This window comes from Erinaceus europaeus, chromosome 20, assembly GCF_950295315.1.
Source record: "Erinaceus europaeus chromosome 20, mEriEur2.1, whole genome shotgun sequence".
NCBI lineage: Eukaryota > Metazoa > Chordata > Mammalia > Eulipotyphla > Erinaceidae > Erinaceus > Erinaceus europaeus.
This window is the reverse complement of record NC_080181.1, coordinates 26,855,572-26,880,691: the sequence shown is the minus strand read 5'-3', so window position 1 is coordinate 26,880,691 and position 25,120 is coordinate 26,855,572. Positions and strand designations below refer to the sequence as shown.

At 38.7% G+C, this 25,120-nt stretch overlaps 1 long non-coding RNA gene and 1 pseudogene across 1 annotated transcript in view; one reads left to right on the top strand and one right to left on the bottom strand.

Annotated features, from left to right (window-relative positions):
* Positions 1-25,120, top strand: part of LOC132534915 (uncharacterized) — a 208,596-nt gene that overhangs the window by 145,187 nt on the left and 38,289 nt on the right. The window lies entirely within an intron of this gene.
* On the bottom strand, positions 16,556-16,647 carry LOC132535196 (small nucleolar RNA U3; annotated as a pseudogene).

The following is a 25,120-nucleotide window of genomic DNA, read 5'->3' as shown; positions in this document are numbered from 1 at the left end:
ATGCATTTATACCTTTTCATGGTATTAAAGCATAGATGCATTTATGCCCTTTCACTTTTCTGCTTCCCTATTCCAAATTGTGTTGTCTGGATAATCTTTGGGGATGGTATTTACACACCCATCTGTGTGTATTCATTGGGAGTGAGTGCAGAGTTGGATCTACAAGTGTATGACTTCCATCTCAAGTGGTACTTTTTGGTGCTGACAACGTTTAATAACTAATGTGGTGAAGAATCTCCATCTCTTAGTAATATTACCAAGTAAGACACTGAAAGTATGTGGCTCCCCTAGTTAAGTCAGTTTGCAAAATTATAGTGGCTCTAGCTAAATCTCCCCAAGAGTGTTCCTAAGAACAAATACTTTCTGTTTCAAAGACATGTATAAACAAAAAGGAAAAGCTTCATGACATTTTCCTTGGCAATGATTTCTTGGCTATAACAACAAAAACAGACCAAGAAAAAAAAAGGGTACAGTATACAAATGGGACTACACCAAGTTTATAAATGTCTTCACTGAAGAGAAAATAATAAACAGTGAAAATGTAATCTATAAAATCATAAAATATATGCAAGGCTAATACCATAATAAAGGTATAGATATAGATTTATGTACCTGGTGGAGAAAAATGGACAAGAACCTTAAATAGACATTTTCCCCAAAATATAGAGAAATTGGTAACAAGCATAGAAAAAGTTTAGTATCACTATTTATGAAGTCAACGATAATTATTAAGTCAACAATAATTAAGACTACATTAGAGATTATACACATCTATTAAGATGCCACTATTAAAACAGAAATAACTCTTAGCAAAGAATGGAAAATTGGAATCATTAGGCACTGTTGGGGAAAATACAAAATAGTGCAGCTATTATAGAAGGCAGAACAGTTTCCTCTGAAAATTGAATTGTCAGATGGTTTGTTAGCCTAGGTTTGTGTGTCTTTCCCAAAAATTAATTCAGGGTATCAAAGAGATACAGACTCAAGCTCATTGTAATACTATTCACAGTACTCAAGAAGTAAAAGCAAGTTAGCTATCCACGAGTATATAGATGTATAAAGTAATGGTGGTATGTACATACAATTGATTATTGTTGAGCCTTAAATGAAATTCTATTATATACTACAGCATGAGTGAACCTTGAGAATTTTGTGCTTAATGGAATAAGCCAGAGCCCCCAAAGACAAATTAATATTGCTAGATTTTAGTTACATGAGGTATCTAAGAACCAACTCTTAGAAGCAGAAAACAGAATGGGCTGCCAGGAATTGGGAGAAGATAAGCATGGGAGTTGTCCAATGAGTATTAAATTCCATTTTCCAAGATTAGAAGGACTAGAGATTTATTATACAACATATGGGTAGCTAACATGTCTGTGGAGTATACCTAAAATTGCTGAAGTAAATTTTGTTATAGATATTTTAACCCAGTAGAAACGTGGTTGAAAAAGAACTGGCTTTTTAATTGTGGACAGTGACAGGCATGTAAGTTTGGGATCTCAGTGAACCACATGGCTCAAAGATGATGTGGACCTTTCCCACTTCTATGGTTCTGGTTTTCTCCGAGGGTAGTTCTTTTATTTTATTCTTTATTTGTGGGGGGGATGGATTACAGTTAACAGTAAAATACAGTAGTTTGTACATGTGTATCATTTCCCAGTTTTCCACATAACAATTCAACCCCCTCTAGGTCTTCCTCTGCTATCATGTTCCAGGACCTTAACCTTGCTCCACTCCTATCCCCACCCCAGAGTCTTTTACTTTGGTGCAATACACCAACTCCAGTTCAGGTTCTGCTTTGTGTTTTCCCTTCTGATCTTGTTTTTCACTTTCTGTCTGTGAGTGAGATCATCCCATATTTGTCCTTTTGTTTCTGACTTATTTCACTTAACATGATTCCTTCAAGCTCCATCCAAGATGGGGTGAAAAAGGTAAAGTCAATATTTTTAATAGCTGACTAGTATTCCATTGTGTATATAGACCACAGCTTACTCAGCCACTCATCTGTTGTTGGACACGCAGTTTGCTTCCAGGTTTTGACTATTACAAATTTTGCTGCTAAAAACAGTAACACACAAAAAATTATGCTGTTATGAACATAGCTGTACACAGATCTTTGAGGGCAGTTCTTTCATTGTGTTAGCTGCAGCTGTTGATTGAGCTTGGGTCACCTTTGGTGTTGAACTGAGAAGCAAGTGGTCACTTTGCTGCAGAGCATAGTCATTGCTGTGCCTGACCAGAAGATTTACATCTTGCAGGGCAGGGTTTAGACGTGTGGAAGCAGCTAGGATGAAGTATTTTGAGTAATGCTTGTAGAGTGAGAAGGGCACTAGAATTCTAGGCAAAATGTGCAGGTTGAAGGCCTGACTCTGTCACTTCACTGTTGGATGGCCAAATAATCTGAGTCATAACAGGAAATGGGATTGATAATGAAGTTTAGCATGAGCTTGATAATCAAAAAGATGTGTTTAAAAATAATTGATACAACGCATGTTCCAGTCATTTTCAATGCCTGCGATCTTTATGAGACTATAAATTCCTAGGTTCTGATCTCTCTCTCTTATAAAAATAAAGAAGCAACTATTTTTTAAATGAAAATATAAAGTATAATGCATGGCTTTGTGGACTTTTTTCCATTCCTTAAATGTTAGCTGGTTAATTTTACTCACAAGAGAACGCATCTGACTCAAAGTTGTTTACAGAAAGGATGCTGATGAAGCACATCACTAGTGAGAAAATAGACTCGACTCCCTCCCCTCCCTTCCCCTGCGGCTTTCTGCAACCTCTACCTCATCATAGGAGTATGACATCTAGGAAGCAGTCCCCCCCCTTTTTTTTTTCTTTTTAGAAAGTAAAAATTCTGTCTCTCTCTTTCTCTCTTATCATTACTCTGGCCCTCACCCTTTTCCATTCACATCTCTCTTAACCCCACCATGTCTCTAGACTACAGCTTAAAGTGTGAGCACTCTGCCTTTTGTGATTTATGGGCCCAGTGACACCAAGGTCAGAACACAGATTGTTTTGCAGGCGTCCCTGAAGACTCTGTGAGTATTGCAGCTCAGAGGGACAGTTCACAGGATATAGGGCAGGATATAGGGCTGCCTTTGCAGCAAGTGGTATAAAGAGACACAGGACATCCATCACCAGAGAAGCAAAACAGTCCTTGTTTTCTCTCCACCCTATGACCCAGGCCTAGACCTATAAAGAGACAGCAGTTAGAGTCTTGATTGCCCTGATAAGCACTGCTTCAAGGACAATATCTTAGCAGGAAAGCAAGGTGCTATGCTGCAAGTGTGGGTGGTTGCTTCTATTTCAGAGGCCCCATTTGTGTCTGGAGTTATGCTTACCTAGTTAATGTGAGCAAATTGAGCTGGGAAATTATGAAATTGTGAGCCTATCTCTCTACAGACAACAGCCCTGGTATTTACCAAGGAGCTGCTCTGCTAAGCACAGGACTAGGGCCTACTGTCTTTAGGGATCCTGGAGCCATCATCAGTTTAAAAAACTTCCTGTGCCATTCTAACACATAGCTAGGATCGAGGATAACTGTTTGACAAAGTAAAAATCAACATGTGAATATTTAGAGAAATGTTTATCACTGAATGTCTATAACAGTATTCAAATAACTTTAGTCCTGATGGCAACAGTCTGAGTGAGAATCCAGAAGAATTTTACAAATTGTATACAGACTCTGAGCATTTAAACACCACATCGAGGCTTTTTCTGAACTCTCTATATACCTTATTTTTTTTTAAAGTGTCTCCCTTCTTTCTAGTTAAAACATTGACCTCTTTTTCTTCTCTTTTTGTTTCTGGTAAACAAACAAAAACACTTTAGCCTTTTATCTCCAGAAGCACATTCCAGTATTTTATCTATAGTGTAATTCCCATGAAAGTCAAAACAAGGAAAAGGGGGAGGAAGAAGTAGAAAATATAAAGTAACTCTTACAAACATCCTAAATTACTTTTTCCTCTTACCCCTAAACAAGCTCGGCAGATTCCCTTTACACCTACCACACATTAGTATCTCTAGTTTGGGCACCAGGAGACAGAGTAAACCCCACAGCCATGTTGTTACTGCCCAAAGCACCAACCAGCTCTGTCTGTCCTTGAATATTGAGGAGTGCATAAACATCCACTGTTTACATGAATGTTTCATGTCAAGGAGACTTTTTAACCATCACCCTCCTCCAACAATATCCCACTTTCAAACCCAGGAAATAAAAACCCTTAACAAATACCAGAAAACTAATTTTCCTGGCAGGAAAGTGAGACCAATGAATTGTAAAGATGTAAGTAATTATTCCAGACTAGCACAAGGAGAATGAGGTGTTCCTCTCTCCATCTCTCAGCACAAGGCCTAGCTCTCTATTTGCAGAGCACAGTGTTGCTGGAATAGCCTAATTGATTTATAACGTTTTTTCTCCATATTGAGCCATGTGTGCAATTAGTTACTGAAAAGGAAATGCAGCTCAGCTCACACTGCATCTGCTGCTAGTCAGGGACATACAATTTCATGCCCTAATTTCCAGATGGCTTGATTAACATTCAGGGAAAAACTAGTGTCTTAGCCAGTAGTGCAAAAGAAGCTGGGAGAGCTCAGGTATAATTGGACCTGAGAGAAGTACCCCCAGTGGGAGGGAAACAGCACACTCAAAATACAAGTCAAATAGACAGTTTTGTGAGAAAAAGTAGAAAACATGGGTTGCTCTCCCTCCATGTGATGGATATGTTCATTCATCGAACACTTAATAGGTGCCAGTTTTCTTTGATTATCTGATAATTGGGTTATGCTCCATGTTTTGACAAGAGCTACAGTCAGATGGAAGAAGGACTTAGTAAATATATAACCCCCAAATTGTGGAAGTGATAGTGTTAAGAGGAAAGTATGGTATTTGAAGTAAAGGTAAGTCTTCTCCAGTAAGAGTTGTTAAATAGAGAATAGCTCCAGAAAGAGGATACAACAGATTGGTGAGTTCCAGGAAGTCTAGTCTGTCTACAGCATAGGAAGATGTGCAGTGAGATAATTGAAGGCTCTAATGTTAGTAAGAAATGTAATATGGAGCCAGGGAGATGTCTCAGCAATACTTGCCTTACATGTGTGAGGTTGTAAGTTCCATCCCCAGTACATCTTATGAGCAACAAATCCTTTATGAAGAGAACTCCAGGAACCCAGGCAGTGGTGCACCCAGTGAAGCGCACTTAGTACTAAGCACAAGGACCCGCTCAAGGATCTGGGTTTGGGCCCCTTGCTCCCCACCTGTAGGTGGGATGCTTCACTAGTGGTGAAGCAGGTCTTCAGGCTTCTATCTTTCTCTCTCCCCTCCCCTCTCAATTCCTCTCTGTCCTAGCCAATAAAATGGAAAAAATGGAACCCAGAAGCAGTGGGTTCATAGTGTCAACACTGAGTCCCAGCAATAACCTGAAAGAGAAAGATAAGAGAGGAGAGAGAGAAAACTCCATGGATGATGGAGTGGTGACTTTTCATTCTCTTCTCTTTCTCTAATAAAGATAAAATTAAAATTTGGGCCAAGGAGGTAAATCAAAAGTACAATATGTGTGTGAAGCCCTAAGTTAGCACTCTGGAATGACACTTAAAAAGAGAAAGGAAGTACAGATGTGAAATTTTTTAAGTTAAATTCATACAAATTTGAAATTTGAGGAGTAGGGCATCATTGGTAAAAATAATAAAAACTTTCTTCTTTATACAAAGATGAATAAGATATAAGAACCCAAAATATAATATGTGAATTTAATTGATAAAACTGTATTGCATCATTGAAATCTGATCTTCGGTGTCACTACACACACCAGTTTATAAATATGTGAGATTAAAGGCTGGCTATCTTAATTAATTTGGTGGGAAAATATTCTCACATTGTGTAGCTATTTAAAATAACCACAGTGTACACTTTATATATCTTAAAATTTATCAGTTAATAGTTTAATAAATTGAAAGAATAATACTGTATTTTTATTCTCATACCATTAATTTAAACCTTATACAGTAGTTACTATAAAGTGTTAGAATAAAGTGAAATAAATAGAAATTCATGAGACAAAATCAGTAGGATATGGTGGCAGAATGAAAATGGGCAGGAGAGAAGATGGTAAAAATGTCCTGGTTTTCATTTTTAAGCAACTGTATGTATGGTGAAGACATTTACTGATCTAGGAAAGGGCAGAGTGAGTGGGTACATTAATTTGGAGTCCTTGTCAAAGAGATGAAATTTAAAATAGGAGGGTAAAGAGAAAGTGTAGGCTAAGAAGAGAAGATTGTTTAAAAGTGACACTTCAAACTCAAACTGGAGTAGGGCTTTGCAAGGAAGAAGTAACATGGAGGAAATAAAAGATCAACCAGGAGAATGTAATATTCGTCACCTAAGAAAAAGATATCAATCAGTGTAGGAGTAATTAGCTTTGCTGACCATGGAAGCCTTAGATGCCATTAGAACTGAATATGTCTATTGGGTTTAGGAACATGGGAGTGAGTAATGCCTATAAAAGTCTGGACAGAGTCATGGCATACTTTCAAAGATGACACCACACTGAGAAACACCAGGAGACTGAAGAGCTTTTCTTTTTTGAAGTCCTGAAGGAGATGAATGAATAGAGACTGTCTGCATCTCAAAACTATTTTTGCATTTTCAATTTCCTAAAGTCTCTGGTTTGTCAAAATATAACAAGATTGTAATGAGGTAACTAAAGAGATCTAGAGTTGGGAACTATGATTTTGTTACAAGAGGAAAACACAGAGAAGACGGTTAAGAGAGGACAATCCTAACATGTGTCTCTACTAGTTTTGGCTTCAACAAACCAGGCAGTCCAAATTTGCCTTCTGTCTTTTAATTTTTTTGCTTCCAGGGTTAGTGCTGGGGCTTGGTGCCTGCACTAAGAATCCACCACTCTTGGAGGCCATTTTTCCCATTTTGTTGCCTTTGTTGTTGCTATTGTTGCCATTGCTGTTGTTGTTATACGACGGAGAGAGGAGAGGGGAGACAGAGAGGTAGAAAAATATGACACCTGCAGACCTGTTTCACCACCTGTGAAGCAGCCCCCCCCTGCAGGTGGGGAGCCAGGGCTTGAACTGGGAACCTTACACCTGTCCTTGTGCTTAGTGCCATGTGTACTTAACTCACTGGGCTAACTCCCAATCCTTGTCTTTGGTAAAAAACAAATAGACAAAAAAAATAAAAAACAAGTCAGTCTAAAATGTAAATGATGGTCAGAATGACACCTGTCTCTGAGTATTCTGTAATGGTTTAGCAGGCATGTGCTTGGGCCGAGTGTTATATTCTGAGAGATTCAAGCAGCTTCTAACAGTTATTCAGAGAACCACATGTCAGTCAATACTTGATTTTTAATTTTATCATATTGCTCCCAAAAATTCCACCAAAGAGCATCATAACCTCACTCTTTCCTTCATTTTTTATGAAATACAGAACACAAAGAGGACATAGCTTTTATTCACAAGTAGTGCCTAGAAATGTCAAAGAATTGATTTTGCCGCCATCAGCAGAAATCATAACTAAGAAATACGTGTAGTGTAGTCATTCACATACACAGGACACTCAATTATCAAAAGTCCTGTAGTATTTAGGAATTAATATTAAGACACTATTATCAGCTCCATATTTCAGAGGAGATTGAGTCAGAGTTGTTAATGATAGTGCATAATAAAGCAGGGACATAAGTCCAAATGTTTCATGTCCGAACCAAGTTTTCACTTTAAAGTATTTATTTTTTATTTAAATGAGAAATATACAGCCACACCCAGAATACTGCTGGGGTTGAGCGTGGGGTCTCGGTTTCAGGCATAAAAGTCTTTTGACATAGCGATTATGCTGTCCCTACAGCCCCCAAGTTCATGTTTTGATATAACCATTCTGATTTTTGAAGTGCAAATATACTTACAAGAAGGTGATCAGTCTGTTAACTAGTAGTCTGACCCTTAATAAGTATTTAAATATATACACATAGTTTGAATGGCTCTGTATCAAGCATGAAAAAAATAGCTGAAACTCTCATAATCTCTATTCTTCTTCTTCTAGCGTTTGCCCTCTTCCGTAGCCAGTCAACAGCCCTCTTCCGTAGCCAGTCAACAGCGTCAGGTTGAGCCTGATGTAAAGTTTCGAGACCTCCTTTGAATCTGGAGAGGTGGCAGTCGTTGACTATGTGGGTCATAGTCTGTCTGGAGCCGCAGGGGCAGTTCGGGTCGTCTCTGGCTCCCCAGCGATGGAACATAGCGGCGCATCGGCCATGGCCTGTTCGATAGCGATTGAGGAGGGCCCAATCATAACGTGCTAGGTCAAAGCCGGGTTGACGCTTGCAGGGGTCTGTGATGAGGTGTTCTTTACCTCAGCTGACTGCCAACTCTGTTTCCAAGAGACTGGAACAGAGAAGTTCAGTGTAGGCATAGGGGACCAGATTGGGTGACAAGACGTCAAGCGTTGGACAGGGTGGGCGAAGATATCCGCGTATATTGGCAGGTCCGGTCGAGCGTAGACATGGGAAATGAACTTAGATGATGCCACATCCCGACGAATATCTGGCGGGGCGATGTTGCCAAGAACTGGCAGCCATGGAACCAGGGTGGAACGGATGGTTCCAGAAATTATCCTCATGGAGGAATATAATTTGGAATCGACCAAGTGGACATGGGGGCTACGGAACCATACTGGGGCACAGTATTCTGCAGTGGAATAGCATAATGCCAGAGATGATGATCGTAGTGTGGAAGCGCTCGCGCCCCATGAGGAGCTGGCCGGTCTTGCAATGATGTGATTCCTCGCGCCCACCTTTGCTGCAGTTTTTATGAGATGTTTGTGAAATGACAGAGTACGATCGAGAGTAACGCCAAGATAGACTGGCTGGGCTTCATGCCGGATTCTCGTATCGCCAAGCTGCACATTAAGCTCACACGAGGCCGAGGCATGGTGGAGATGGAAAACAGATGATACCGTTTTTGCAGTGCTAGGGATTAGTCGCCATTTTTTACAGTAATCAGATATCAGAGACATGTCTTTCGTGAGTGTTTCCTTGAGGATGTCGAACTTGGATGCCTGAGGTGCACAGCAGATGTCATCGGCGTAGATGAACTTCCTTGAAGAAGTTTCTGGGAGGTCATTGATGTAAATATTAAATAGCGTAAGAGCCAGAACAGAGCCCTGGGGGAGGCCACTTAAGACAAGTCTCCATCTGCTAGACTTGTCACCCAGATGTACCCGGAATCTTCTGTTTTGGAGAAGAAACGATATAGTGTTGGCCACCCATGGAGGCAGGCATCTTGAGATCTTGACTAGGAGACCACGGTGCCAGACCGTGTCATAGGCTGCTGTGAGATCAACAAAGACAGCACCCATCTTTAAATTCTTCTGGAATCCATTTTCAATGTAAGTTGAAAGGGCCAGGGCTTGTTCGCAGGTAGATCTTCCTGGGTGGAAACCAGCTTGGGCGGGTGATAGGAATTTCTCTGTAAGATTGTACTTTAAAAAGTTGTACTTTAAAAAGTACAATCTCACTGACAAGGTTAAAGACTTTCGTTTTTATAATAGCACAAGGCTAAGAGTTATTAAATATCAGATGGAAGTGGATTTAATGTATCTTATGAAAGTCAGTTCACTTACACAAAAATGTTGAGATTGACTCAATCATCATGTCCATATGCTCAAATATATTTGTGAAATGTTAGATATTTTTTGTTTTTTTTTTAAAATATTTTATTTTATTTATTTATTCCCTTTTGTTGCCCTTGTTGGTTTTTTTTATTGTTGTAGTTATTGTTGTTGTCATCGTTGTTGGATAGGACAGAGAGAAATGGAGAGAGGAGGGGAAGACAGAGGGGGGAGAGAAAGATAGACACCTGCAGACCTGCTTCACCGCCTGTGAAGCGACTCCCCTGCAGGTGGGGAGCCGGGGTTCGAACCGGGATCTTTATGCCGGTCCTTGTGCTTTGTGCCACCTGCGCTTAACCCGCTGCGCTACAGCCCGACTCCCAATGTTAGATATTTTAACTGTAAGCTACTTTACTGTCTGTTTTGAAGTCAACTGCATCTCTTGTCTTATTTGTAGTCCTTTTTTTCCTAATAACTTAGGCTTTCTCCCAGCATTAGGTTTATAGAGTCTGCCTTCTTTAGGCCTGTTTACTAGATTGCCAAGCTTATTCGATAAAAGTCTAATCGGTTAGAGAATTTATGATGCACTCTTTATACTCTTTTACTAGGATCACAGGGTTATTAGGTCTAAGTGTAAACAGAGGGCTATTAAGTTACATACTTTGAGTTATATAATTACCTGTACACCTGTACCCAGTACCCTGAGCCCTAGCCTGTATCTAGTATTTGTAACTATGTTAGATAACATACCATATGAAGTGGAACTAGGTAGTCCCATGTGTTAGGAAGGATTTTCTTACCAGATTAGAAGGGCTGGGATGTTGATATCTCAGGCTTGGAGTCTCTGGCGACAGTCCACACTTCACAAGTCAGTAGCAGCATAATGTGACATGGCAGCACTGGTAGTGTTGATTTAGTTGAGGTCAACAGAGGCAGTATGGCAGTAAAGGATCAAAGAGAAGAAGCATCAAGAAATACGGGCATACTCCTAGAGTTCCAGGACTAGGAGAAATAAGGATTTTAAAGAGAATGGGAAGGGTTCCTTATAGTCTTAGAAAGATGAATGAGTAATGTTTAATTGAAATGTACGTCTTATTATAAATAAAATGTATTTATGATTAAAAACCCTTTGGTGGGGCAGGGGTAGATAGCATAATGGTTATGCAAACAGACTTTCGTGCTTGAGGCTTCAAAGTCCCAGGTTCAATCTCCTGTACCACCGTAAACCAGAGCTGATCAGTGCTCTGGTAAAAAACAAACAAACAAAAAACCCTTTGGTTGCTTATTTGGAATTAGAATTTGACTGGATGTCTAGTACTTTTATTTGCTAAATCTGGCAACTTTATCCTAAGGGTAAAGATGGAAATTCTGAAATGCTATTTTTTAAAAAAATTTTTTTTGGGGGAGAGAGATATATAGAGAAAGATAAACTAGAGCACTGCTCATCTCTGGCTTATGGTGGTCCTGGAACCCTAGAAAATTACTTTTGTGAGCCTCCTCAATTGCACCACCACTCAGCTGTGTCCAAGGTAGCATTTTGTCTTATACAGAGTAAAGCAAATCATTAAAAAATGAAAGAGGGAAAATGAACTTCACCCATTCCAAGTCAATAGCAAGGTTTTCCTCTGGGAAGCAAATGTCAGAGAAGTAAATGTGTTTCCCAGTGAAAATGACTATAATACTAAGTGCAAGCCAAGAGTGCTTTACTTCAAACACATATTAGGGTTGAAAGCTTGAGTTTGTATAAATCCAGGGAAATTAGGTTTGGTTAATTACTATTCTCTGTCTTATAAATAACTTTTAGAAGTTTTGAATACAGCTTGTTATACTATGGATAGACTTAAAAATCCATAGCTTGATATTTTCAAAACTCACAATAGTGTGTTCATCTATAGTCATACATGAATTTGCTGTTGTACCAATTCGGATCACTGGGTTTAAAAAGTTAAAATACAGAATTCCTAGCTCATTTTAAATTACTGATAAATATAACGTCAGTAAAAGGGTGAGTTTTCATTTATTATCTGCCAACAATTCAAATTTAAATGTGTGCTGTGCTTTATTTGACTACCCCAAAGAGACAAAATCTGATATTCCTTATTTTGAAGCCACATATAGATGAAAGAAGAGAAAGTAGAGGTGAAAAACGATTGTAGAAGTATATAAAGTACTATTTTATCAGATGTTAGCAATAGGGATATTTGATGTTTCCTAAAGAGACTGGGACAGTCATTTCCCTCCCCACTCTAAAGTTACTATTGCTTTATGACCTAATAGGTACCTGAGAAGCCCAAGGATTTGCAAAAGCAACTGGGTGAGGTATCCCATGCAGCACAAAGACCAGAGTGATGTCGGTTTCTCTCTCTCCTATTTTTCTCATGAATAAATAAAATCTTTATATAAAAAAGGATAGCTTCTAAAAGGCCATCTGCTATAACTTCAGCAGTTTCAAGATTACCTGTTGGAGTTAGCACCGTCAAATTAATGTGGCAGTAGAGGGCTTGGGGTGTGAAGACAAGAATGGAGTTGTAACTCCAAAGCCTCTGGACTTCTTCTTGTATATCTTTCAGCTCCACTTTAAGATACTGTCTTTCTTTGAGTGTATGAGTACTTTCTAATAGAGGAACTTGTCCAAAGGTGAACTGCCTTCTTTATCAGGGAGTGAATCCCTCATGTTGGGAGACTGGGTGAATTTGGTGGGCATGTCATGAATGTGATGTACATTTATTTGGGTGCACATATGAGTTGAGTGGACTTGATGGCATTTTTTTTCTGGTTCTGAAAACTCATTTATCATAGCACTGGCTTTCAAATCATTTACATTCACAAAATCTGTTTTTTATTGACTTAGAGTAAATTGTTGAATTTTTCTAAGCTGATTTTTCTTTACTCGCAAAAGGAGGCCATTCTAATAAGCTGTTAGAATGATGAACAAGGGATGAGAGGAGTGACACAGCAGATAGAATACATTCCTTCCATGAGAACCCAGACTCACCAGCCCCCATAAACACACTGTATATTCAAAAATGATGCTCTGCCTTTCTCTTCCTCTTATCAGATAAATCTTTAAAAATATTAAATAGAATGTACAGAAAACATACCATTATTAAATAATAACAATAAACCATAGTGATGTGAATGTTAACTACTATTCAGGGACCTTCAAATTATGAGAGTTTAGATTTAGATGAAGTTCAGCCAGTAAGACACTAGGGATTTGGGTATGTAGAGAAAGCTAACTTAATTTAGCATCATCAGGTCTTACCACTGGTGATGATCAAAAGCTGCAGTGGGGTTGTTGTGTGTGTGTGTGTGTGTTGTGATGGGGGAAGGCTCAAGGTGAATGAATTTGTGTTCTACTTTTCTTCCTCCCTCCCTCGCTTTAGCGCTTAGATTTTAAATGGCTCTTCTTTTTTAGGAAGGTGCAGTCTAAAATGTTTCCGGTGAAAGTTGCATGGTTATTTTATTATCCCAGATTAGTATTTCTAACCTCTAACTGCATGCTCAGATACTTCTCAGTACTTTGCAGAAAAATTTACTTACTTATTTACAAGTCATTGTAATTTGATCCTTTCTTCTAAAATAGCACTACTACACAGGTCAGCAGATCTTAATAATGAATAGATTTGACACAGAGTTTACCAAAATCAGTTTATTTCCTGCTCATATCAGGAATGTGTTGTGTTTGCATAGTAAACCGGGAAAAATTAGCTTGTGAGAATTTTAGGTCCACCCAGCGTGCACAAAGATAAGTTCTAAAAATAAAGCTGACTCTCTCTTTTCCATCCCAAGGGTAAATGCTGAGCGTAATTCTTCCAGAGACCTGAGATTAAAGTAAAGAAATAGGCCATCCTTCTGTGGGCTCACACTGCCACCTCTTGGTACACAGTCTCTCTTGTTTTCTAAAGATGAATCCCAGGCAGCTGGGTCCTTGGGTCATTTTTACAATCCAACTTCCTTGGTTATGGCTTGACATAATTTCCCTGGGGAGTTCAGGATTAGGAGTTGATAATGCCCCTTGGATCTGCAAAGCATTAAAAGGGAGGATATTGTCAGATATATGATCTAGCCATGGACACAGGCCAGACGCATGTGTAACTAAAAGAGAAGGCACTCTCATCCTGGCTGCTCCTGACTGCTTGGGCTTTGCTGTTATCTATCAGCACCTTCCTTATTTTTGCAGAAAGGTCCAGTTAATTTCTTTCATGGTCTTCCTGTTATGTTGTTGGGAGCTTGCGTATAGCCATAAATAACAGGTGACAACATTATCTTTTCAGAGAGGTAAAATAGAGAAAGAGTAAGCATTTTATTTTTAATCAGGATTGTTCTGCTGGGTTGTTTACCCCATAATATCAAGGAGGCCATAATGAAATATGGATAGATGAGGCAGACTTTATTTATATGTAATTTATATTTTGTAGAGTTGGCTGTATTTTTGGAGTTAATTGAAATTAGATTTAAGATATATAGTAGTATAGGAAGCCTGCTGGAGAGAACTTCACAACAGCCAAGCGACCACAGGAAGGTGTTTCAAACGTGGCTTCTAGTTGGGAAGTAAAGGCAGAGAGGTACTGGCTGAATTCTCTAAAGTGAGCCTTTCTGACTCAGTTTCTAAACTTCACCAACAGATATAGTCAACTCAATGAAAACATAACATGTTGTTTGATGGCATGCACCTAACAAAAACAGTTATGTTTTGCCTTCTTTAATTTGCAACCAAAATTTATGGCTTGACAAAGATTTTGTGTGAGTTGGTTCCCCATTCTGGAACACTTACTTATTTTGATTTCCATAAAAAAAAAAATGGGTGGAGAGATGTTAAACTGTCTTCTGGATCTGACAGTATCTCACCATCTGTACTATAATCATCCTTCCCAAACTGCCTCCTTAAATGTTCATTAAAGAGTCCACCTCTACACTTTGGAGCCATAGTGGTCTTTTTATAAAATAAATCAGGGGATCTGGGGGGGGGTTTGCACCAGATTAAGTGCACATAGTATGAAGCATGAGGATCCTGGTTAGAGCCCCCGGCTCACCACCTGCAGGGGAGTTGCTTCACAGGCGGTAAAGCAGGTCTGAGGGTGTCTCTCTGTCTCTTTCCCGCTCTGTCTCCCCCTCATCTCTCAATGTCTCTCTGTCCTATCCAATGGAAAAAAATAAATCAGATCATCCTACTTTCCTGCTTAACAGCTGTTAGTGATTTTCAAATACACTTTGAATCAAATTCAAACTTTCCCCCAACTTACCCATCCCCACATTATCTGGCCTTGCCAATAGCTCCATTCTGATCTGCTCTGGCTAACTATGACTCATTTATAGTCTGTTCTGTGTCCTAAAGTTGTCCAAAACATCTATATACCATGGCATTTGTATATTATTATCCTTATTTTTAAATTCATTGATTGAAGAGAGAGATAATCACATAAAACACAGAGAAGAGAAAGACATACTCTGGCACACCATGCTGGTACATGCAGTATGGGGAGCCTCTGGCATGAAAGTCAATTGCTCCACCAGTTAGGCTACTTCCCTAGTTGCCATATTTCTCTATCTTCAATGAATGCTTTACATTGATTGCCACCCTTTAGGTCGCAGTTCATGTCTCTTCCTCGTGAAGAAGCTCACTGGTCTCTCTTCTTAAAAAAACTCATATTATTTTAGTCCCTCTTGTCAAAATTACCCCATTTTAATTTTTCTTCACTTAACTCATTGTATTTGTTAATTTATTTGCATATATATTGTCTATCTTCTCTGCAATCTCCATGCAGGTGGAAATTCTACCCATTACTAAGTATTGTGTTTTACATACTCTTAGAAAATAGTCACCATATCACAGAATCTCTTTCTGTTAACTGACAAGTCAGTCAAGCTTTCCTATAAAAATGTGTGAACTTCAGGGTAAAACAAAACAAATAACTGATTAACAAAGTCCTGGTTGCTCTCTTCCAAACAATAAAAACCACTTTAATAAAAAAGGAAACTTGTAATGTATGGATAGAAACAGAATATCCACAAGGTTTTTTTTTTCTTTTCTTCAAAGTTTTATATAGATATTTATCAGAGTGAGAATCAGAAATATCTAGACTCCCAAATAAAAATAGTATACAGAAATTGAGTAATTAGAGTAAAGTTCAGTAAAGAGACAATTTACAAGGATGTGAACAGGATTGAGGCAAAGAAATAAGGAGGGACCATGGTACTAATAAAAGACGAAAATCACTATTTCCTCCATTCTTGAGAGAGAAGCAATTACCTGGGCCCAGAGACATATATAGAGAAGCTGCTATAGAAATATGGAGCTAAACCAGAATGACTTACCCAAAATGGAATTAGGGAGTAGCTTTCCCAACAATACTCTTCCTGGCTGCTCTCTCTTGTAGGCAAAACTCCATAGCAGTCTGGATCCTCTAGACTCTGCACCCAGGGGATCAGTCCTACACAGCACAGAGCAGGGTGGAGAGACTGCAGCATATATAAAATGTATGGAGGGGGATCCACTGGATCTAGATCTAAAATAATTAGAAATCAGATGATGGAAACTATTGTTCCCAAGGTTTGCCAGACTCTGAACTAGAAATTTCCAACCTTAGAATTATCTGTAGAGCACAAACAGAAACTCATTTAGGTAAAAGAAGGTGAAAATAAGTAAGGAAGTAGAGGGAAATTAATAAAAGAGGGAGAGGAACAGGCAGAGATGGGAGCAAAGAAAACAGAACTCCCCTAGGAGCAGCCTGTTCACAGAGCAGACAGGTTCTACTGCTTTGACTTCTTCCAGGCACAAGCCAGTTGTAGTTTTCAGTGGTGGATTTTGAAGGTAGTTCTTTGTGTCTCTTGGAAATTTTGCTCAGCAAAGAAAACCAAATTTATTTTGAGAAAAAAATGATATTAAAAACACACTGAAGTCCTGAATTATGAGCAAGCATGGTGCAAACACTTTCTGTACCCAAGTTATAAAATAATCACCTTGGTAATTTGCAGATATTAATAATGCAATTTTAACATACTATAGAAATGATCCCTGAAAGTATAGTTTTAATGCAATTTTAAGGAAAGGACTTAACAGCAGCAATAGGCACCAAGTAAAACAAGTCAGGATGAAGGGAAGGACACTTTTCTCTGCTTTATTTGCTCACAGAAAACCCTTTATGTCTATACACTAGCAACGCTACTAGTGCTAAGAACTGTGCATGCTCTCTCACACACTAAACACAAATCTTTAGTGTGTATAACACAACACAAATCCTTTTAGAGGAAGAAAGCTTTTAAGGAGCTAACGTGGGCCACTATGTCATTTAGTACATGGGTGTTAGTCATTATTGCCTGATGGTGTCACCAAAGAAACTGAAGCTTTGAAGTTCAAAATAAGCAGATTTCTTAGGCTTGCTTCTTTTTTTCAGTATTTCACCTTGTGAAAGAAGGATAAAAATACTATGAGTGACCTGTCTCAATAAGGAATTCTTCTTAAAAAGAGCTTTGGTTAAGCAGTAAGGTCTCCTTTTCTCTGTGTGGAGAGTCAGGTTCCCAGGCATCTCTTTCTGCGTGTTAAGATGTATTTTATAATGATCAGGTTTAGCATCTTCTGTTTTATTTACTTATTCCCAATTGTACTTCCAGAGCTTGGAAGAAATGTATTTTATCTATATGTTTAGGGATGATAACAGTAAATGAATAATCAGACATGTTGTTTTAGCATGTTTTCCTGGAGAAACACAACGTGGCTTTGAATGGGAATAAGCTTGATTATGTACAAATGCAGCACAAATAAGAAACATGTTAAATCGGACCTCCACATAGTCCAATATATACACTAACTGAACACACTATGGGAAGATCTTTGGGTTAACCCTAGGAGGCAGAAACTAGATAGTAGCTTTTAAATGGACCTTGTATTGAGTAAATATTATGTTCATAATGATACCTTGACTAGTATCAAAACTCAGTTCCTTGCCTAGAATATGCCATTAACTCAGCTATTGATTCCTTTTCTTTTGGGTACCAGTTTGGATTTCAGGTACAGTGGCAATTTTGTCAGATTTCTGCTTTCAAAATTATAACTCAATAGACATGTAAATATATCTTTAATCATCTAATAAAAACCATCTTCTGGGGGGGAGTGGGCAGTAGCACACCAGGATAAGTGCACTTAGTAAGAAACAGAGATCCCAGTTTGAGCCCCTGTTTCCCCACCTGCTGGAGGGTCACTTCACACGCTGTGAAGCAGGTCTGCAGGCATCTGTTTTTCTTTCCCCCTCTTGATCTTCCCCTCCTCACTCTCTTTTTTATGTTCCTCCAGGGTTATCTCTGTGGCTCAGTGCTTGCACTACAAATCCACTGCTCTTGGAAGCCATCCCCCTTTTTTTGTTGTTGGATAGGAGAGAGAAAAATTGAGAGAGAGAAAGAGAGACCCTCCACTCTCAATTTCTTTTTGTCCTATCCATTAAAATGGAAAAAATGGCCTCCAGGAACAGCAGATTCATAGTGCCAGCACAAAGCCCCAGAGGCAAAATTTAAATAAAAAATCATCTTCCAGACTAAAAAAATGTGAGAGAAAAATGGGAGCTTGCATCATTTTCTAGAAAGGAATTTAATGATATTTGTTTAAACTTATAAAATTGTCCTTAGTCTTTGCAGCAAAGACACCATCCTATGAAAATGACTTGAGTATGCCCACATATTGGCATCATTTGCAGGTATATGTACCATTGAAAAGTAAATGTTGGAACTGAAGCAATCAGCAGTACAGTCAAATATCATTAAGGTGGCTTAGTAGGTAGGGTGAATATTTTGGATCTGTGAGGCCCTAGGGCTTAATCCCACCAGACGCTACATAAAAGCAAAGAAAAACAAAACAGCATAAATAGTGGAACAGTGCTCTTTCTCTCTTGTTATTTCTCTTACAAACAATAAAATTGAGTAAATAAAAAACTATATGGAAATGTCTTTTGAATATAATTTTAGAAATTGTGTGAGACATAATATCTTTAAATATGTAAAGACAACTATAAAATCCTATTACAGGTCCAGTCTGTGATCCAAAAAAAGTAACAAATTTAGTCCAGAAGTTGATGTGTAGACCAATTTATCCCCTATAGAATTAACCTTTTCAATTTGATTGAGACTACCCTGGAGGGCATCCAGTCTTTTTTCACATCTGAAGTTCTTTTTTCTTTGAATATTTTTTTTCTCTCAATAGAAGAAAAAATAGAGAAGCAGCACATATATCTTTATTACCTAGGCATCACACTTAGCTCATCTTGAAAGGGTAGCATGCTTGTGGAGCTTTAAGATTAGATGAGGTCTGACGTGTTCAGGGTAGTATGGCCATAGACAGGTTTTAGATTTTAAAGATCTTTTTCTCTACCTCTAGAGCTTCACTCTCCTGGCTAACTTTTTCATATATAAAGAGAGGGACAGAGATGGTTGGAAGGAAAGATACCATAGCACCAGAGATCAGGCTGGAACCTGGATTGAACTCATGGGAGACAAGGCATCTTCCCAGATGAGCTAACTTGCTGACCCATTTATAGACTTTTTTTTTTAAAGAATTTGTCCACAAGGCACACACTGACTTTTTTTGGCCAATAATGAGTGCCTCTAGCTTTGTTAGTAAGAATCCTAGTTCACCTGGGTGAGAGATACAAAGGTAAGACAAATGAGAAATATTTTTCTAGAACACACACACAAAGGTACAGACTCAAAATATCAGTAGTTATTCTTGAGTATGAGGAGTTTGGTTAACTTAAGTTTTACTTTCCAAAATGAAAATCTTTCATAACCTATAGCAAACTTTTTTTTTAAGGAAAAAAGCCCATTAGAAGGATATGAGAGAGAAGAGAGTCAGTTAGAGTTAGTTTAGCAGTGGGGCACATGCTTTGCCATATACACAACCTAGGCTTGACCCTTGGTACCACATACAAGGCGTACAGCAATGGAGAGAGCTCCAGTGTTGTGATCTTTCTTTCCCCACCAACAGAGGACAGCACATCATTTTTATGTTATGTTTGCTGCTCCAGGCTCACACATGCTCAGTTTCATCACTCTCAGGCTTATTTTTTTCTTTTCAAATTCAGATAAAGGAAAGAATGGGCTTCTGTTCTAAAAAGAAAGAAAGAACGCTGACTGTATATAATCTCCTTTTGTCTTGAAAGCTAAGGTCTCATTCCTGAATGGTTCCACTGCTCCTGACATTAAAAAACAAACAAACAAAAAAGCAGCCTGAGAAAGACAGAGAAACTGCCACAGTTTCAGTTCCACCATCCATGTGCCGTCCCTTGTTGGTGCACATGGTGCTCCCTCCTGTGTGATACTAGAGCACTGACACTCATCTTCTTCAACAGCAACAGTTAAAATTCTACTTGATGAACTATCTTCTGGCTCCTAAACATTTGAAAGATAATGTTGAGAATGTTTAGGAGCCAGAAGATAGTTCATCAAGTAGAATTGAAGGTGTTGTTAAGCTTTTTAAAAGAGTATTTGTTCATTTGGACAAAACTCAAATTCTAATTGTGTGAGGTAGTGGAATTTGGAGAGTCGATCAAGTGATAAAACTACCACTTAATCATAAGTCTCTCCTGGGGGTTGTAGAAGAGTGGTGTCTAGAGCCAACAACCTCCAGCAACTATTTAGAGTTCTTGGAGTTGGAGTTCTTGGCTTGGAGTTCTACCTGCATCATTCACCATCAATTAAACATATAAGTTATATAGAATTTGGTAAGTTCTGTTTAATCGATCAGTCAGTCCTTGAGAGAAACATTTAAGGTGATGCTGTAAACTTTGAGGATCTGTCATTTAAAGGTGTTACTTATTGTGACAAAGACTGAAGAAGAATATTGGCTTTGCTTATTAAGATGTTGCTGTTACATCTACTTTCCATTGACCTGGGAAAACCCAGTTCGATGAGACAATAAACTAGGCCCAACACTTGAGATACTCTTTCACAAATCAATGTATTGTGAATTCAGTCTCATGATGAATGTGTCTTCCCCCTTCCAAAGCATCATCTGTATCAAATCGTACAATTTGGCATCTGCCTTGACAACTATAGCAAGCAATCATTTTGACAGGAGGCCATCTGTGTTGAACAATACATGCAGTGTCTACATGAAACAGAAAGGGAAAGAGCACTGCCTAGCAACAAATAATTTTCTGAAATGACCCTGGAGGTTGGTATTTAGAATCTCTGGGGAATATATATGCCAAGAATTGAACATTTGAGACAGATTCCTGTCTAGAAGGGTTTCAGGGACTCAAACTCTCCCTTGGGTATTAAATTGACAAGAGGGAAATAAATATTTAATAAATAACCACCAGCCTTAGATTGAGAAGTAGACTTTGATTCTTACACTTCCACTAACTAAACCTATTTCCTGTGGTAAGACACTTGGTCTCTTGATACTCTGTTCCTTCATCTGCACTAATTAGTTGCGCTTCCTTGTCTAAATCATTAAGTATTTAGTAAGTCTAATAAGTCACACCAATTCTTGAAAACTTTGCTCCCACACTTTTCATGAATTCTCTAAACTTTACTCCAAACAATGGGCCTGCACCTCTCAACTTTACCAAAATCCATTGCTCCAATATTTTTTCTGCTTTGTGTTTAGAATAGAGACTAAGATAAGAGGCAACTGAGTCTCTTGAACTGAGACATAAACTTGAGATCTCAAGAGATCATCAACTTGAGAGTTGCTACTTCCCATCATGTGTACAAGGAAACAGAGAAAAATGATTCCAAGTGAAATAGAACAATAAAGTAGGTAAAGGAAGCAAAAAGCAAACATTTAAATGCCATGCATGTTCTCAAAACCCAGTTTACTCCTTCCCCTTGAAATTTAGGAGAAATTCTAGTATCCTTATTCTTTCTTTGCTTCATTCATGTTGTTTTTCATTTGTAGCAAAGATGACTGTGTTATGAATCTTTAGTTCTCAGGAAGATATACATGATCTGACTCAAAGCAAGTATGTCAAATTATGTGAGCTCTGCCATCTCATTCTTTCCTAATTTACTATTTGTAATGCCCTTTTTATTAATGTCAAAGTTGAGGATGTGAACAGGTAAACTTTGTAGGAAGACTATATCATCTCTGTCTTCATGGGAAGAATAGTAGAATAGTTGTACAAATATCTGTGAAATCTACTAGCTCAAGGACAAGCTAGAGTAGATATGCCTGCCCTATCCCAGCTTTACTATGTGCCAATTAATTGTAACTTTAGAAAAGTCAGAAATCACAAATAAAATATAAAATTTAAATAAGTGTTCAGACTACCATGCAGTTGGTATGATTTGACTTACTCAGACCCAAAGTTGTCCTTGCTAGGAGAGTGAATTGTCTGAGTGTTGTACTAAGAGACCTGCCTCAGGTGTATCTCCTTGCTTGTGATCATAATGAAGGAAATACAATAGACAAATTAAAGGTGTGCTTACAGCCTCTGGAGTCAAGACTCCTATGGTACTCTGGGACAACTTGTCTACTCTTTTGTTTCTGTCTTCTTTTCTAGTATCATTCCTCCTGCAGGGGTTTGGGCTCTCATTCTGTATTCCAGCTCCCTTTCTTGAAGGAAACTTTTGTTCAACTTGACCCTACAGTAATTAACTCCTCCTCTGAAATAAAAATTTTCTCATTATATCTATTTAATTAAAAATGATGTGGTGTCTTTTTAGGGTAATTATATCAATTTAAGTATATGTTCTGATGTGTTATTTGCCTAGCGCAATAGAAGTTTCTTTTTTTTAATTGGTGGGATTGATGATTTACAGTCAACAGTAAATACATTTGTTGGTACATGTGTAAAATTTCTCAATTTTCTGAAAAACACTATTATCCCTTTCCTAGATCCTTCTCCACTATCTTGCACCAGGACCTGGACACCCCCAACCCACCCTGCCCAGAATCCTTTACTTCGGGAAATACACCAAACCCAGTCCATGTTCTGCTTTGTGTTTTCCTTTCTGTGCTTACTTCTCAACTAATGTCTATGAGTGAGATCATCCCATATTTATCCTTCACTTTCTGGCTTATCTCACTTAACATGATTCCTTCAAACCTCATCCAGTCCAATATGAGGTGAATTCATCATTTTTCATAGCTGAATAATACTATCTTCTGTATATAGACCACAGCTCTCTTAGCTACTCATCTGTTGTTGGACACCTGGGTTGCTTCCAGGTTTTGGCTATTACAAACTGTGCTGCTATAAATGTAAGCGTACACACATTTTTTTTTTCTTTTTGGATTGGTGTGTTTGGTTCCTTAAGATATGTCACAAGGGAGGTCCATTTCTAATCTTGTGGGGGTTCTCCAGACTGCTTTCCACAGGGGTTAGACCAATTCACATTCCCACCAGCAGTGCAGGAAACACACATAACTTCTCCAGCATTTGTTGTTATCATTTCTGGTATATAACATCCTCACAGGGATGGAGTGGCAGCTCACTGTTGTCTTTATTTGCATTTCTCTGAAAATCTATGACTTGGAACATATTTTCATATATCTGTGGGCCTTCTAGAGCTCTTCTTTGGTGAATATGCTGTCCATATCCTTTCTGGGTAGAGCCATTTATCTTTTTGTTGCAGAGTTTGGTGAACTTTTTTTTTTTTTTTTTTTTTAACCTCCAGGGTTATTGCTGGGGCCTGGTACCTGCACTCTGAATCCACTGCTCCTGGAGGCCATTTTTTTCCTGCTTTGTTGTCATCATTATTGTTATCATTGCTGTTGTTGTTGTTGTTGGATAGGACTGAGAGGGGGGAGAGAAAGACACCTAAAGACCTGCTTCACCGCCTGCAGGTGGGGAGCCGGGGGCTTGAACCGGGATCCTCCTGCTGGTCCTTGCACTTTGCGCCATGTGCTACCGCCTGACCCCCTGGTGAACTTTTTATATATTTTGGCTATTAGCCTTTTGTCTGTTGGATGGCATGTAAAGATCTTCTTGCATCTGTAAAGAGTCTCTTTGGGTGGTGGTTTCCTTTGCTGTGCAGAAGCATTATTTATTTATTTATTTAGTCATTGGCTAGAGACAGAAAATGATAATGGAGGTGGATGTAGAGAGGCACAGAGACAGAGAAACACCTGAAGCCCTGCTTCACCACTCATGAAGGTTTCCCCCTGCAAGTGGGGACCAGGGGATTGAACCTGGGTCCTTGTGCACTGTAATGTGAGCACTTTACCAGGTGTGCCACCTCCTGGCCCTGTGCAGAAACTTTTTAATTTGATGTAGACAGACCCATTGGTTTATTTTTGCTTTTGCCTTCCTTGCAGTTGGATTTATATTATTGAAGATGCCTATAAAATTTAGATGGGGAAGAGTGCTGCCAATCTTTCCCTCGAAGTATCTGACAGCTTCAGGTCTAACATCCAAGTCCTTGATCCATTTGGTGTTGACTTTTGTTTGCAGTGAAATATAGTAGTAGTTCAGTTTCACTCTTCTGCATGTTTCAACCCAATTTTCCCAACACCATTTATTGAAGAGACTCTCCTTTTTCCATTTAATTGTTTGGGGGACCTTATCAAAAATTAGATATCCATAGGCTTACTCTGGACTCTCAATTCTATTCCAGTGGTCACTGTCTCTATTTTTTGTTCCTATACCAGGTAGTTTTGATTACAGTGGCCCTCTAATAAATATTTTAGATCTGAGTATGATGCTTCTAGTTCTGTGTTTTTTTTTTCCCTAAAATTTGTTTTGACGATTCTAGATAAAATTTTGTAGCTTTCCCCGCCTGCTCTATATTGCTTTTTATTCTTAAATATTTTATTAGTTTTATTTCTAGAGATATGTAGAGAAAGACACACACACAGAGAGAGAAGCACCAGAGCACTGCTCAGCTCTAGTTTATGGTAGTGCAGGAGACTGAACCTAGGATTTTTGAAGCCTCAAGCATGAGAGTCTATTTGCATAACCATTATGCAATCTCTCCTGCCCCAGCTTTTTTTTTTTCCTATTAAAAAACGGTGGGACCTTGAAGGGGATTGCACTGAATTTTTTTAAGCACCCCCTTGTTAACGTGATCACAGCACCTGGAGTGTTAGTGTGGCAGACAGAAAAACCATTCACCTGGGACTGCAGCCAGGTACAGTTGCATTAAATTTGTATATGGATTTCTTCCTCCTCTTAAGTGTTTGCAGAGAGGAAATTATGCCATACCGACTTTGGTATGTTAATTTTGTAGGCTGACACCTTACTATATTGCTTGATAATTTCCAGGAGCTTCCTGCTGGATTCTTGAGTTTTTTCTATGCATACTGCAAATCGAGTTTGACTTCTCTTCTAATCTGCATCCCTTTAACTCCTTGCTCCTGTCTGATTGCTATGGCAAGAACGTCCAACACTATATTGAATAGTAATGGTGATAGTGGGCAGCCCTGTCTAGCACCTGATCTAAGTGGAGAAGCTTCTTCCTTATTCATGATAGACTCCAGTCTCCAAGTTATATGATAATACTTCCTCCATACAGTGATTCATTGAGGGACCAGATTCCGTCCATTGATGTCCATGGACTAGGCATCTTCTCTGT